General features: G+C 41.5%; 1 pseudogene; it reads left to right on the top strand.

Annotated features, from left to right (window-relative positions):
- The first annotated feature begins 1,498 nt into the window (after positions 1–1,498).
- LOC132344352 (histone-lysine N-methyltransferase SETMAR-like) lies at positions 1,499–2,511 on the top strand (annotated as a pseudogene).
- Positions 2,512–16,829: the final 14,318 nt, after the last annotated feature.

The raw sequence follows: 16,829 nt of genomic DNA, 5'->3' as shown, positions 1-16,829 counted from the left end.
GTTAACAAAAAATTAAAATACATGCTCATATTGTTCTACACATAGCTTGGGCAGAGTTGCCATTTATTTGTAGGTTCAAAATCAAGACAGTGATTCAGTTTAAGCATAAATTGAATAAAGCAGGCTTGAAGACCATGTCCTACTGATATAAGACAAACTAAAAGACATTTTCCTCCACTCTGTTCATCTGATACTTTTCTCAAATATCCACTTGCTAAGGAAAACAGAAGTAAGGAGCTCTGTTTTCAATTGGCTATTCAGGTATAAAAAGTTAGGCATAAAAAATAGGCCCAGGTAGCTGGCCAATCCATTATTTAAGTCATCAAACAACAAATATTTATTGAGTGACTTGTATGCTTCCAACACTAGGGTAGGGCTGGGCAGATAGCAGTGAATGATACCTGATGCCCCTGCTCTCAAGAAGCTTGGAATCTATTGGGGATTCACAATGAAATAAACTATTAGGTCGATGCAAAAGTAATTGTGGTTTTACATTGTTGAACTTTGCCATTTGATATTGAAATACATTCTTTAAAAATGTGGTTATGTTATGCATCATTTTAATGAGCATTTCTCATTTTATGTGTTTTTGCTAATGACTTAATACTTGCTGTTTATTTTATATTTAGACTAGGGAAATGATGTTAGTCAAAAAACAAAGTCGAGTGATTTTTTTATTTTTCAGTTCAGTTCAGTCACTCAGTCGTGTCCAACTCTTTGATACCCCATGGACTGCAGCACACCAGGCTTCCTGTCCATCACCAGCTCCCGGAGCTTGCTCAAACTCATGTCCATTGAGTCGGTGATGCCATCCAACCATCTCATCCTCTGTCATCCCCTTCTCCTCCTGCCACCTTCAATCTTTCCCAGCATCAGGGTCTTTTCCAGTGAGTCAGTTCTTCCCATTAGGTGGCCAAAGTATTGGAGTTTCAGCTTCAGCATCAGTCCTTCCAATGAATATTCAGGACTGATTCCCTTTAGGATTGACTCTTATCTCCTTTGTTACCAGTTCTGGGCCAAATGCATTTCTGATGTTGCAAGCTGTCTCTGCTGCTTTATGACCCATTTTGAACTTGAATAAAAATATCTCTCAAGGGGCTTCCCTGTGGCTTAGCTGGTAAAAAAATCCTCCTGCAATGAGAGACTTAGGTTCGATCCCTGGGTTGGGAAGATCCCCCAGAGAAGGAAAAGGCTACCCACTCCAGTATTCTGGCCTGGAGAATTCCATGGACTGTATAGTCCATGGGGTTGCAAAGAGTTGGACACGACTAAGCAACTTTCACTTTTTATTTTTGCATTTTATTTATGAATTTTTAGCTGTGCTGGCTCTTCCATGCTTCTCAGGCTTTTCTCTAGTTTTGCAGAGTGGGGGCTAATTTCTAGTTGCAGTGCTCAGGCTTCTGGTTGCAGTGGCTTCTTTTGTGTGGAGAACCCGCTCTAGGGCATGCAAGCTTCAGTAGTTGTGGCTCGTGGGCTCCAGAGCACAGGCTCAATAGTTATGGCCTGTAGGCTTCGTTGCCCTGAGGCATGTGGGACCTTCCTGGACCAAGGAAGGAACCCATGTCCCCTCATGCGCAGGTGGATTCTTTACCACTGAGCCACCAGAGAAGACCCTTGAGCAATTTTTTTACTCGATTACAAAATGGGTCCTAAAGCAGCAGAGGCAGCTTGCAACATCAACAGTGCATTTGGCCCAGAACTGGTAAGAAACGTACAGTGGCGGTTCAAGAAGTTTTGCAAAGGAGACGAGAGCCGCGACGATGCACACAGTGGCCAGGGATTGGAAGTTGACAACGACCAGTTAAGAGCCATCATCAAAGCTGATCTTCTTACAACTACAGAAGTTGCCGAAGAACTCAAAGTAGGTGATTCTATCATCATTCGGCATTTCAAGCAAACTGGAAAGATGAAAAAGCTTGATAAGTGGTGCCTCATGAGCTGACTGGAAAAAAAAAATCATCATTTTGAAATGTTGTCTTTTCTTATTTTACACAACAACAAACCAGTTCTCGATCAGATTGTGACGTGAGACAAAAAGTGGTTTTTATACGACAACTGGTGATGACCAACTCAGTGGTTGGACCAAGAAGATGCTCCAAAGCACTTCCCAAAGCCAAACTTGCACCAGAAAAAGGTCTCAGGATCACCACTTGGTGGTCTGCTGCAGTCTGATCCACTCTAGCTTTCTAAATCCCAGCGAGACCATTACACCTGAGAAGTATGGCCAGTAAATTAATGAGATACACCAAAAACTGCAATGCTTGCAGCCAGCACTGGCCAATAGAAAGGGCCCAATTTTTCTCGATGACAATGCCCCATCCGCACATTGCACAGCCAATACTTCAGAAGTTGAATGAATTGGGCTACAAAGTTTTGCCTTATCTGCTGTATTCACCTGACCTCTTACCAACTGACAACTGCTTCTTCAAGCATCTTGATAACCTTTTGCAGGGAAAACGCTTCCACAACTATCAGGCAGAAACTGCTTTCCAAGGATTCGTTGAATCCTGAAGCAAAAATGTATTGATTGTAATAGTTCCTATGTTGATTAATAAAGATGCGTTTGAGCCTAGTTATAATGATTTTAAATTCCCAGTCTGAAACCGCAATTACTTTTGTACTAACCTAATAATTACAAATTAGTGTCAATGGCACTACCAAAAGGGTTCATCAAGGATACTTTGGAATCATAGGAGAGGCTCCCAACCCAAAGATAACAAATCAAGGAAGACTTCTCAGGGAAAATTAACCCATCAGCTGGTGGGGTGATGGGTGAGGATGGGGTAGAGCAGTGTTCCAAGTGGAGGGAAAAGCATGGGTGGGATTGGGGAACTGAAAGTAAAGGCTCAGCATATTGCTGTTGGAGGAAGACTCTTGAGAGTCCCTTGGACTGCAACGAGATCCAACCAGTCAATGCTAAAGGAAATCAGTCCTGAATATTCATTGGAAGGACTGATGTTGAAGCTGAAACTCCAATACTTCGGCCACTGATGCAAAGAACTGCCTCATTTGAAAAGACCCTGATGCTGGGCAAGATTTAGGGGAGGAGGAGAAGGGGACGACAGAGGATGAGATGGTTGGATGGCATCATCGACTTGATGGACATACGTTTGAGCAAGCTCCGAGAGTTGGTGATGGACAGGGAGACCTGGTGTGCTACAGTCCGTGGGGTTGCGAAGAGTCAGACCCGACTGATAAACTGAATTGAACTGATTACTGTTAAATGAAATAGGAAATAAAATACCCAAAAGACTTTACTGGCTTTTGTGTTAACCTATTTATGGAGCATGGCCCCGCCCATCAGAACAAGACCCAGTTTTCCCCTCAGGCAGTCTCTCCCATAAGGAAGCTTTCATAAGCTTCTTATCCTTATCCATCAGAGGGCAGACAGAATGAAAACCATAATCACAGAAAACTAATCAAACTGATCACATGGACCACAGCCTTTTCCAACTCAATGAAACTATGAGCCATGCCTTGTAAGGCCACCCAAGACAGATGGGTCATGGCAGAGAGTTCTGACAAAACGTGGTCCACTGAAGACGGGAATGGCAAACCACTTCAGTATTCTTGCCTTGAGAACCCCATGAACAGCATGAAAAGGCAAAAAGATAGGACAAGGAAAGATGAACTACCAAGGTTGGTAGGTGCCTAATAGGCTACTGGACAAGAGTGGAGAAATAACTCCAGAAAGAATGAAGAGACAGAGCCAAAGTGAAAACAACCCCCACCTGTGGATGTGACTGGTGATGTAAGTAAAAGCTGATGCTGTAAAGAACAATATTGCGTAGGAATCTGGAATGTTAGGTCTATGAATCAAGGTAAATTGGAAGTGGTCAAACAGGAGATGGCAAGAGTGAACATCAGCATCTTAGGAATTAGTGAAATAAAATGGACTACAATGGGCGAATTTAACTCAGATGACCATTATATCTACTACTGTGGGCAAGAATCCCTTAGAAGAAATGGAGCAGCCTCATAGTCAACAAAAGAGTCTGAAATGTAGTACTTGGATTCAATCTCAAAAACAACAAAATGATCTCTGTTCATTTCCAAGGCAAACCATTCAATATCACAGTAATCCAAATCTATGCCCCGACCAGTAATACTAACAAAGCTGAAGCTGAACAGTTCTATGAAGACCTACAACAGCTTATAGAACTAACACCCAAAAAAGATGTCCTTTTCACTATAGGGCACTGGAATGCAAAAGTAGGAAGTCAAGAAATACTTGGAGTAACAGGCAAATTTAGCCTTAGAGTACAAAATGAAGCAGGGCAAAGGCTAATAGAGTTTTGCCAAGAAAACACACTGGTCATAGCAAACACCCTCTTCCAACAAAAGAGAAGACTCTACAAATGGACATCACCAGGTCAATACCAAAATCAGATTGATTATATTCTTTGTAGCGGAAGATAGAGAAGCTCTACACAGTCAGCAAAATCAAGACTGGGAGCTGACTGTGGCTCAGATCATGAACTCCTTATTGCCAAATTCAGACTTAAATTGAAAAAAGTAGGGAAAACCACTAGACCATTCAAGTACGATCTAAATCAAATCCCTTAAAATTATACAGTGGAAGTGAGAAATAGATTCAAGTGATTAGATCTGACAGATAAGAGTGCCTGAATAACTATGGACGGAGGTTTGTGACATTGTTCAGGAGGCCGTGGTCAAGACCATCCCCAACAAAAAGAAATGGAAAAAGGCAAAATGGTTGTCTGAGGAGGCCTTACAAAGAGCTGAGAAAAGAAGAGAAGCTAAAGGCAAAGGAGAAAAGGAAAGATATACTCATTTGAATGCAGAGTTCCAAAGAATAGCAAGGAGAGATAAGAAAGCCCTCCTCAGTGATCAATGCAGAGAAATAGAAGGAAACAATAGACTGGGAAAGACTAGAGATCTCTTCAAGAAAATTAGAGATACCAAGGGAACATTTCATGCAAAGATGGGCTCAATAAAGGACAGAAATGGTAGGGACCTAACAGAAGCAGAAGATATTAAGAAGAGGTGGCAAGAATACACAGAAGAACTATACAAAAATGATCTTAATAACCCAGATAACCACAATGGTGTGATCACTCACCTAGAGACAGGTATCCTGGAACACAAAGTTAAGTGGGCCTTACGAAGCATCACTACGAAGAAAGCAGTGGAGGTGATGGAATTCCAGTTGAGCTAATTCAAATCCTAAAAGATGATGCTGTGAAAGTGCTGCACTCAATATGCCAACAAATTTGGAAAACTCAGCAGTGGCCACAGGACTGGAAAAGGTCAGTTTTCATTCCAGTCCCAAAGAAAGGCAATGCCAAAGAATGTTCAAACCAATGCACAATTGCACTTATCTCACACACTATCAAAGTAATGCTTAAAATTCTCCAGGCCAGGCTTCAATAGTATGTGAACCATGAACTTCCAGATGTTCAAGCTGGTTTTAGAAAAGGCAGAGGAACCAGAGATCAAATTGCCAACATCTGCTGGATCATTGAAAAAGCAAGAGAGTTCCAGAAAAACATCTACTTCTGCTTTATTGACTATGTCAAAGCCTTTGACTGTGTGCATCACAATAAACTGTGGAAAATTCTGAAAGAGATGGGAATACCAGACCACCTGACCTGCCTCTTGAGAAATCTGTATGCATGTCAGGAAGCAATAGTTAGAACTGGACATGGAACAATAGACTGCTTCCAAATAGGAAAAGGAGTATGTCAAGACTGTGTATTATCACCCTGCATATTTAACTTATATGCAGAGTACATCATGCGAAATGCCAGACTTGATGAAGCACAAGCTGGAATCAAGATTGCTGGGAGAAAGATCAATAACCTAAGATACACAGATGGCACCACCCTTATGGCAGAAAGTTAGGAAGAACTATAAAGACTCTCTTGATGAAAGTGAAAGAGGAGAGTGAAAAAGTAATCTTAAAACTCAACATTGAGAAAACTAAGATCATGTCATCTGGTCCCATCACTTCATGGCAAATAGATGGGGAAACAATGGAAACAGTGACAGACTTTATTTTTTGGGCTCCAAAATTACTGCAGATGGTGACTGCAGCCATGAAAAGATGCTTGCTCCATGGAAGATGCTTGCTCTTTGGAAGAAAAGCTGTGACCTACCTAGACAGCATATTAAAAAACAGAGACATTACTTTGCCAACAAAGGTCCATCTAGTCAAAGCTATGGTTTTTCCAGTACTCATGTATGGATGTGAGAGTTGGACTATGAAGAAAGCTGAGCGCTGAAGAATTGATGCTTTTAAACTGTGGTGTTGGAGAAGACTCTTGAGAGTCCCTTGGACTGAAGGGAGATCCAACCAGTCCTTCCTAAAGGAAATCAGTCCTGAATATTCATTGGAAGGACTGATACTGAAGCTGAAACTCCAATACTTTGGCCACCTGATGTGAAGAACTGAGTCACTGAAAAAGACCTTGATGCTGGGAAAGATTGAAGGCGGGAGGAGAAGGGGACGACAGAGGATGAGATGGTTGGATAGCATCACCAACTCGATGGATATTAGTTTGAGTAAACTCCGGGAGTTGGTAATGGACAGGGAAGCCTGGCGTGCTGCGGTCCATGGGGTCACAAAGAGTTGGACACGACTGAGTGACTGAACTGAAAAAGCATCTGAAAAAAGTGACATGGTCAGTGTGATATTTTACATACTGCAGAGACTTTGAAGTGAGGGATAACTTGAAGTAACACAGGAGTGACGAGTGTGGCCAACTTTGAATACATGAACACTTTTAAAGAACTACACGTATACTGTTTTGGATTGCAAGTTTGAGTGATTGACATGGCCCTCTACCAGCTAAAGGAAAATATTCTTTCTTGAAATGCTGAGATGTCTCTATGGATTTTTCTTCTTACATTTTCTGAAATATATTGTGTATATACGCTTAAGTCAGTAATAAAATGTGATCCAGACTACAAATGTTTTTTGACACAACAAATTTCAGTAAGTCATTTAGGGCCTAAAATGAGATTAGACTATGGTCAGGGAACTCAATCTAATGTTAGAACATCCATCAGTGATGCTTTCATTCAGGATAACATGTCAACCTGTCAAGATATCTAGTTGATTGACATTTGTGTAGAGATTTCAAATTTCTTCTTTTCCCACCTCTGAGTCCCCACTTCTATCATTATATAGGCTTTAAATTAAAAACCCAGCCAGAAATATGACACCTTTCAGCAGTCTGCTGGCACATTATTTCAGTTTCTATTTGTCAATTCTAACTCAAATGTGCAGAAGAAACATTACACTGCCGAGCCCGATTTAGTCTGGTGCTAGGGGCTTCAGAAGGTGAGATCAGGCTATGGGTTGTCAGCAGATCATGTATTAATAGTTGTCCATAAAGATGATCATATCAAAACCACATGTTCTGTGCTTCAAAGTTTTAACACTTGGAAGAATAATTCAACATATAAAGCATAAAAACTAATCATATGCTAGAGCTATCTGACATGTCAGTTAGGATTATAGTTAAATTATAACTAAGGGGTCACTAAGTCCAATTAAGATATATATTCCTAGAATTCAATCTTAGGATGTCATTTGCATAAACCACAGTGTTAACCAAGCCCTAGGAGTTTTGTAATGAGCTTGTCCTATCACCAAGAATATTTAGACGATTGATGCTGGACTGCAAAGCATTGCTTTCTAGCTTTGAGGGTGGTACTTATTTTTCTTTTTTTTTCTAAGGTGGTATTTATGATACATTGACCCCTGGAAGAGTAGGGGAAGAATCAGTGGAGAGATAGAGATAAGTCTCACTATCCCTTTCTTCCCATGCCCTCAAACCCAAACACACACTGGCCAGACAGGCTGCTTTTGAACCTCAGTGGAGAGGGAAATTGGGCACAGAAGCCAAAAGAGTTGTGTTGATGAGTTTATAAGACCGGGCTGTTCCTGATCCAAGTTCTGTGGAGAGAGATGGAAAAGACATTCACCTCGCTTCAGCACTGGGAACCCTCAGCAGCAGGTGACGGAGGCCGTGCGGTGGTGGTTAGGCCCAGCTGCGAAGCCGCAAAAGCATGCACGGGCCAGAGCGGTTGCAAGGGACGCAGCCATGGCGAGGCCGGAGCCTACCACGGTCAGCTTTGTAAAACACTGTCCTCAAAACTCATCCCAGAGCATGTGAGAGCCTTTGAAAAAGACAAAAGGGCTATGAGAAGCAAAAAATTGGGGTTTTACAGTTAATGTGACCACAGAGTTCAGAGTCTGGAGTGACCTGGGATATCTAGGTTTTAAAAATGTAACTTCTATTTGAAAAGTAAGCATATAAACCTAGAACGCTGTTATTCCCTATTGCAGTTGTTTAGTTGCTCTGCTGCTACTGCTGAGTCACTTCAGTCGTGTCCGACTCTGTGCGACCCCATAGACGGCAGCCCACCAGGCTCCCCCGTCCCTGGGACTCTCCAGGCAAGAACACTGGAGTGGGTTGCCATTTCCTTCTCCAATGCATGAAAGTGAAAAGTGAAAGTGAAGTCGCTCAGTTGTGTCTGACCCTCAGAGACCCCATGGACTGCAGCCTTCCAGGCTCCTCCATCCATGGGATTCTCCAGCAAGAGTACTGGAGTGGGCTGCCATTGCCTTCTCCGGTTTAGTTGCTCAGTTGTGTCCAATTCTTTGCAACCCCATGGACTGTAGCCCGCCAGGTTCCTCTGTCCATGGGATTTCCCAGGCAAGAATACTGGAGTGGGTTGCCATTTCCTCCTCCATGGGAATCTTCCTGATACTGGGTTAAACCCACAGCTCCTGCCATGTCTCCTGCATTGGCAGGTGGATTCTTTACTGCTGAGCCAGTGGGGAAGCCACTAACATACCATGAAAATAAACATAGTGATTGAAAAAAATGAATGGAAAAGGCAAAAACAATCTTCAGTGTCACCTATCGCATTAGCTCTTTAAAACTCATAGCATTATTGTCACAAATTGAAAAACACTAGGATGGGGCTGGTGGGGACAGGGGGAATGGAGCTAGAAAAAGAAATGGAGAGACCCTGGATGGATGAAAAGAGTGAGGCAGAGAGAGGTCCAGTCTCTGCCTCCTGGGGCTGCCCCACATGTCTAGGTTACCCCTCCCCAAGTGCCGCCTCCAAAATGCCTTTGACACCCATCTCCATTTGTCTCAGAGACAAGCTGTGCAGCACTGGTCTAAATATCTGTAACAGATATTTAGATATCTACAGATATCTAAATATCTGTACAGAACCTTTAGTTCTGTAGGTATTTGCTCAGATCATCAGCAACTTTTCTTAGCCTCCAGTACAGTTCAGACGCTCAAGAGTTATCCATGCATGAGATGATACTGCAGTGTCATAAGTAATTCCACCAGCCAAACTGAATCCCTTGGATAGCAAAGTGTTTATTTAGCTTCTCTTGCTGGATGGAACTGAGCCCAGGGGTTAGAGCTGAGAATTTCCTCTTTGTACCAAAGTTAAAACACCTGGCTGGGAGGTGATTAAAAACTTTAAACCACTAAGCAGGAGAGTAAACAAGCTAAAGCAGGGATGAGATGGCTGCTCAGTCACTTAAGAAAAGGTCTCTTGTCAGTATTCTTGGAGTGGCCGATCCTTTCTATGTTTGCTTTTTTCCGTTCTCTACATTGTAAAGTTTTTCAACCTTGGCACTACAGATATTTGGGGCCAGATAATTCTTTGTTGTAGATGCTATCCTGAGCTCTGTAGGATGTTTAGATGTCTCTACCCACTGGATTCCAGTAGCAATCCTTCTCCGTACTTACCAGAGTCAAAGGTATCTCCAGATGTTGCCTAATATCCTTAGGGGCCAAATAATCCACACTTGAGAATCAGTGATCTAAAATTAAAGGTCTTCCTAACTGACAGTGTATGCTGTATCAACAGCACACACAAAAACAAAAAACCTGCCAATCAAAATGATTTATGGGTTTTTTTTTTTTTTTTTTAATAAAAGGCCAAATGCCAGGCTACTGGTTTTGTTTGGGTGGTTTTTTTTTCCCTGTTATTTTAGGAAAAGAATCAGGTAGAAAGAGAAAAAAGTTATATCCTGTGTTGAGCACCTAACATATCCACATATCTTACATGTGTACATTTAGTCCACATTGGGAGCATATAAAAGCAGAAGAAAGTAATTGAAGTGGAGAAGAATTTGCCATTCTAAGATACGCCCCTTTGGCATAAAGATTATTTTGAGCCGACTTTTTTTCTTCTAAGAAACAGCAGACATAGGAAAAGCTCTGGAAAATAAGTAGTAGAAGTTACTCTTTTGTTAGAGACATTTGCATTGATAGGTATAAGAGAAATTTTCATTTATAAGAGTGTCTCTCTCTTTGTTCCAGGAAGAGAAGAATGATTCTAAATCACTAGAAACTCTTACTAATGGAGAAGGCATGGACTTAGATTTGTATACAACTTTGTCCTTGTTTACTGAGCTTTTCTCAGTAAAACTGAGAAAACTGCCATAACTGCCCCCACCCCCAAAATATCTTTTGTCTTTAGCTGGAAATGGTCTTTAAGTTGATGGCTTGGACTATTTCGAGGAGTCAGTCTTTCTGGGTCTCTCCCTCGTGTAAAAGAGGTATACATGTTATTAAACTTCTTTTTGTTTTTCGTCCTATGAATCTGTCTTTTATTACACGGAGTCTCAACCAAGAACCTAGAAGAGTAGAGGGAAAATTATTTTTTCTCTCCTACAAAATCTTGTAATTCTAAGAATCAACCTCCAAATTTGTACTGGATTTCTTAAGAATGAGCCAAGAAGGCATCTAATACTGTTTTAGAGCCCCAAAACTAATATAAATTAATAATATACAGTGAGAATAAAATTGATCTTCAAAAAAATTCATTAAAACTTGTTTTTCAACAGAATTTCCAATTCTCTCAAAATCTAAGAAATAACTCTCTTAGTGCATGGTCTCTGTAGTATCAAAATGACCAATGATTGGAGGTTTTTGACCAACCTACTAGACAGAGGGAAGGAAGAAAGAATGGCGATGAGACAGGGCTGTTAAGGCAGCCCAGTCCATCATTTAGTATCATGAGGTAAGAAGAAATTGTTTGGGAGCTACTTTTTACTATCATCAAATTTTTAAAAATAAGGTTTGATTTTTTTCTTGACTGTGAAGTTACAAAGCTTATTGTAGACAATTCTGAAAATACACAAAAGAATGTCCCATTTTGAGATAATGACTATTAACTTTTTTCCTGCTAGCCTTTTTCAATGCATATGAAGTAAACAAAATTGAGTTTATACTGGAAATTTAGAAATAATATTTTCTAAAAAGTAAATTTTGAAGCCCAGTTTTTGACTTGACTTTGTATTATGAAAGTGTCTTCAAGTCACTGAATTTATTTGTTTGTTGATATTTATTCTTTTATTATTGAATGGTGGAGTTTGCTTTTCACTTCACTATTCAATAAGTATTTTTGAGTGCTTGTGACACACCAGGCACGTTCTCATGGCAGGAGATACAGCAGCAACCTGATGGGGCATATGTTCCAAAGCGTGACATAAGCGAATGGATAAGCACTATATTTTGCATGTAAGATAGTGATAAGAAAAATGGAGAAAATGGAGAAAAATAAGACAGAAAACGGCCGAGACAACAGTTAGATGTGTGTTTATGGGGGCTGCATTTGCATTGAAAAGAAGTCAGAGAAGTCTTCAGTGAGAAGGTAGCATTTGAGCAAAAGCCTGAAGGAGGCGAACAAGTTATTCTTAAGGATATTGGGGAACTCGCTCCAGGCCAAGAGAATAGGACAGCAGCCCCACTCTTCCAGGGACCACAAGAGCTGACAGAATGGGAAAGGGTGCCACTGAAGGGAGCTGGGGGCTGGGCAGGAGGAAGACTGTTCAAGGCCTGAGAGGAGTTTTAAGGGCTTGGGCTTTGATGGTGAATGAGATGGGAGACCTGCAGTCCAGGGATGACTTACCATCTAACTAATTCAGATACTGCTTGAGGAAGAGACTCACTCTACGTAGGGGGCAAAACCAAGAACAGAAAGCCTGGTTGGGATGCTACCACAAGGATCTCGGGAAGGCCTGATAGAGGCTTAGGCATAGGCAGAGGTGGATTGTGGATTTATTTTGAAAGTCAAAACAACAGGATTCCAGAGGCATCAGATATGCAGAGTACAAGAAAAGGGTCAAGAATGACCCAAAGGGATTGGGGCTTGAGAATGTTGCTCCAAATCATAACTTTAGAAAGTGCATAATTTATAACAATTCTTTTTAAAGTATTCTTATTATGTAAGCAGTTTCAAAATTAAAAAGGAAATAATGAGGGGCGACTTCCCTGGTGGTCCAATGGTTAAGACTCCACGCTCCCAATGCAGCAGGCCCAGTTCTATCCCTGGTCAGAGAACTAGATCCCACATGCTGCAACTAAAATCAAAGATCCTGCGTGCTACAACTAAGACTCAGAGCAGCCAAATAAATAAAATAACTAGATAAATATTTTTTAAAAAATAATGAGAATAAGCACAAGAATGTCATCTTTATTTGAATGTAAGTTTGACAACCAGAAATCAAGTGTTAAGTTCAGAAAATCAAAAGCATTGAACCCCTTGGAAATGAAAAATAATTCATCTTTAAAAGTGGATTAAAAGAAACAGTTCAGTAAAAAATTCAAAACCAAAATCATCAACATCTAAAGGGTGAGATGACTCTGGAAAGATTAGATAAAGAGTGCACAAAGAGAAGAAGGAGCACAAAGATTCCAGGCTGGGCCACCCATGTCAAAGCAGACTAGTGAGAGAACATTGTGCCCTCAGGGAATGCTAAATGTTTAACGTGGGCTGGGTTAAAGGAGGAAATGGTGAAGGATAGGCAGGCTCCCATCACGGATGACACTATATGCTTTGCCACATATCCACACTGCATCCTGAATACAGATGAATACAGTAATACAGAACCACTTTGGAGAAGGCAATGGCACCCCACTCCAGTACTCTTGCCTGGAAAATCCCATGGACGGAGGAGCCTGGTAGGCTGCAGTCCATGGGGTCGCTAAGAGTCGGACACGACTGAGCGACTTCACTTTCACTTTTCTCTTTTCATGTACTGGAGAAGGAAATGGCAACCCACTCCAGTGTTCTTGCCTGGAGAATCCCAGGGACGACGGAGCCTGGTGGGCTGCCGTCTATGGGGTCGCACAGAGTCAGACACGACTAAAGCGACTTAGCATAGCATAGCATAGCATCACATTTCAAACTGGGAGAAATATTTAAATATTTCATGTTGATGTTGTAGAAACCAATCCAATACTGTAAAGCAATTATCCTTCAGTTAAAAGTAAATTAAAAAAAAAAAAAAGCAAACACACAGTTCAGTTCAGTCACTCAGTCGTGACTGAACTGTCACTGAACAGTCATCACTCTTTGTGACCCCATGGACTGCAGCACACCAGGCCTTCCTGTCCATCACCAGCTCCCAGAGTTTATTCAAACTCATGTCCGTTGAGTCGGTGATGCCATCCAAGCATCTCATCCTCTGTCCTCCCGCCTTCAATCTTTCCCAGCATCAGGGACGTTTCAAATGAGTCAGTTCTTCGCATCAGGTGGCCAGTGTATTGGGAGTTTCAGCTTCAGCATCAGTCCTTCCAATGAACATTCAGGACTGATTTCCTGTAGGATGGACTGATTGGATCTCCTTGCAGTCCAACGGACTCTCAAGAGTCTTTTCCAACACCACAGTTTAAAAGCATCAATTCTTTGGTGCTCAGCTTTCTTTATGGCCCAACTCTCACATCCATACATGACTACTGGAAAAACCATAGCCTTGACTAGATGGACCTTTGTTGGCAAAGTAATGTATCTGTTTTTTAATATGCTTTCTAGGTTGGTCATAGCTTTTCTTCCAAGGAGCAAGTGTCTTTTAATTTCATGGCTGCAGTCACCATCTGCAGTGATTTTCAAACACACACACACAGAAAAATTCAAAATAGGTCACATCTGCTTTGTTTTCCAGAAACATTTCCACTAATTTTACTCAAACTTACTATCATCTAACCAATTTTTTTCTTACTGTCTCTAACACACTTTTGTAATGTATATAAATAATTTCAAATTAAATATAATCATTGCTGCACTATTTTGGTTGACTATTTACTCATTTCTTCCATTAAGGTTGAAGTAAATAGAGGGCAAGAACTCTCATTTTCAGTTTTTTTGGAAATGACAAAATATATGTTTTGTCAGAAAGAGATAATATTCTTGCAGAGCCCCCATGTAGGTGTTCCTCAGTAAATTGCTCTGAGAATCTCAGTCATTACCTGATTCTTTTCATGTGTGTGTGTGTGTTAAGTTGCTTCAGTCACATAAAACTCTTTGCAACCCCATGGACTGTAACCCACCAGACTTCTCTGTCCATGGAATTCTCCAGGCAAGAATACTGGAGTGGTATCAAACCCACATCTCTTAAGCCTCCTGCATTGGCAGGCAGGTTCTTTACCACTAGCAACACCTGGGAAGCCTGATTCTTTTCATAGGTATTTCATTTATTTGTTAAGGATACATTGTGGTTTCCCAAGAAATTTTCATGAACGAAGACTTCCTCAATCAATTCTGAGTATGCCAAAACATTCATTAAATATCTCTGCTACTTCAAAGCCTTAGTTAATTAAGCTTCTCTCAAAATATTATCCCCTTTCACACAAGCAGCCTCTTTAAAATGAATATGAATGCATTTGTTATTTACCTATCTTTCTGGTTCCTGGTTCCTCATATTGCTTTATTATCCCTTTCCTGCTTGCAGTGACAGTATTCTAACATTTTGACACATATTCTCCTTTGAATTCACAGCCGTGAATGTATGTGTGCCATTACGTACTCATGTGTATATGCAAATTAGGGGCTTTATGCCTGTGTACAAACCAGAATTAGTTCATTTCTTCCAGCTCAGCTATAGAGTTTACTGAAAACATGTTCAAGTTTGTCTTTTGGTGATTATCTTATGCTTGAACTAGCTCTCCTTATTTTCAATATAGAAAAATATATTGAATTACATAACCCCAGTTAACTCCAAAATGGACAAAGCAAGACAAGCTAGTAAGGACATGTAATGTTTTGGAAAGAAATGCCCAAATATCACTCCCAAAGTTTGGGTCACCAGAGGTCCCTGCCAAGTGATTTAACCTGGGTTGCACATAAAGCAGAACCTTCTCCATTGATAAGAATTTCTAGAGATTTAGTTATCCTTTCCCCCATACTGGTAGCTCAGCTGGTAAAGAATCCACCTGCAATACAGGAGACCCTGGTTAGATTCCTGGGTCGGGAAGATCCCCTAGAGAAGGGATAGGCTACCCACTCCAGTATTCTTGGGCTTCCCTGGTGGCACAGTGGTAAAGAATCTGCCTGCAATACGGGAGACAGCCCAGGTTCGATCCCTGGGCTGGGAAGATCCCGTGGAGAAGGGAACAGCTACTCACTCCAGTATTCTTGCCTGGAGAATAACCATGGACAGAGCCTGGCAAAGTACAGTCCATGGGGTCGCAAAGAGCCGGACACGACTGAGCGACTTTCACTTTCAGTTTCCCATACTGTATGGTCAGGCCCCCCAAGATGGCATTGTTGTTTCGCTGTCTGTACATCCCCTGCTGGGCCAGTCCCTGCTTCATCTGCACCCCACTCACAGGACTGACAGGCTTCCTACATACTTGCCCCAGCTGCAGCTGGTGATTGTTCTAACCTTTAGATTAAACATCTCTACCTGACAGCTTTTCGAAGGAGCGATGAGGGGCGTGCTTCTAGGCTGGTCTCCCTGGTAACTGATGAGCCCGCCTGACATCAATTCCGCTATAACTGCTGATCTCTCCTTCCCCCAAAGCAAAACCAGCCGCCATGTCCTGCCCTCCATCCACTGCACACGATGGGGTATTGCTCCGGGACCTTGCTTCGGAAGACAGGTGGGGCTCCCCCATCCATTAAACCACGATGTCTCTGTCGCTAACTCTGGGCTCTTTAGTCTTGAAGCTGAGCAAGTGTAGAGCTTATAGGCCTGCGGGGTGCAGCCAAACAGGTACAGAGAGGATGACCCTGTAACAAATTGATGTTTCCCTCCTAGATGTAAATATCTATAACAAAAGGGTAATTTCTACTCAGCTTTTTGTTGTAGGGCCCAGCAGTAAGACCAGAGAAGAATCACAGCATTGAAGATAAATGAAATGTGGCCAATATTGAATTCACAAATTGCTCGGTTTATTGCAAACAACATAGGTTAGTCAAAGTAGGGAGAGTAGAAGAGTAAGGAACCACTCTAAGAAGCCTGGGGAGGAGGTGTCTGGTCTGGCTACACAGTGGGAAGTCACCCTCTGCTCTGTCTGGGCCTCCGGCAGTGTCTGTCTTCAAGTTTCTGGACTCAGTGTCTCTTTTTAAAGAGTAACAGTTACCCCAAGGGAGGGAGTCTTGGCTCTGTCAGTTGCTCCCTGTGTTCCAGTGATGTACATCACCAAACAAATTTCTCTTCTAAAACTGCCACTCTTAGTTTATCAGACACTCACCGTCCTACAGCAGACGTTTTAAAAACAACTAATATGGAAGTTTACACTGACCACTATGAGTCCATTTTGAACTACTTAGCATAGCTTAATATAGCTTAAATTGTTTCAGAGCTTTTCCTGTGTCTGCTGTTTCTTAAAAATAATCAGATCCAGACAGTCCTTATGTCAAGAGAGATATTTTGTGGTGGCATATTTTGCTATATTTTAGAACCTAAGACTGCCACTTAGTAAGTTGGATCCCTATGGGCTGTTAAGTCCCAATATGGTCATGGAAAAATGTAGTAAATTCCCACCATTTATCCTCTGTTTAGTAATACAATGTTGGAAAGGATTTTGATTACAGCA

Source organism: Bos taurus, chromosome X (assembly GCF_002263795.3).
Source record: "Bos taurus isolate L1 Dominette 01449 registration number 42190680 breed Hereford chromosome X, ARS-UCD2.0, whole genome shotgun sequence".
Lineage (NCBI taxonomy): Eukaryota > Metazoa > Chordata > Mammalia > Artiodactyla > Bovidae > Bos > Bos taurus.
This window is presented reverse-complemented; position numbering and strand designations above follow the sequence as displayed.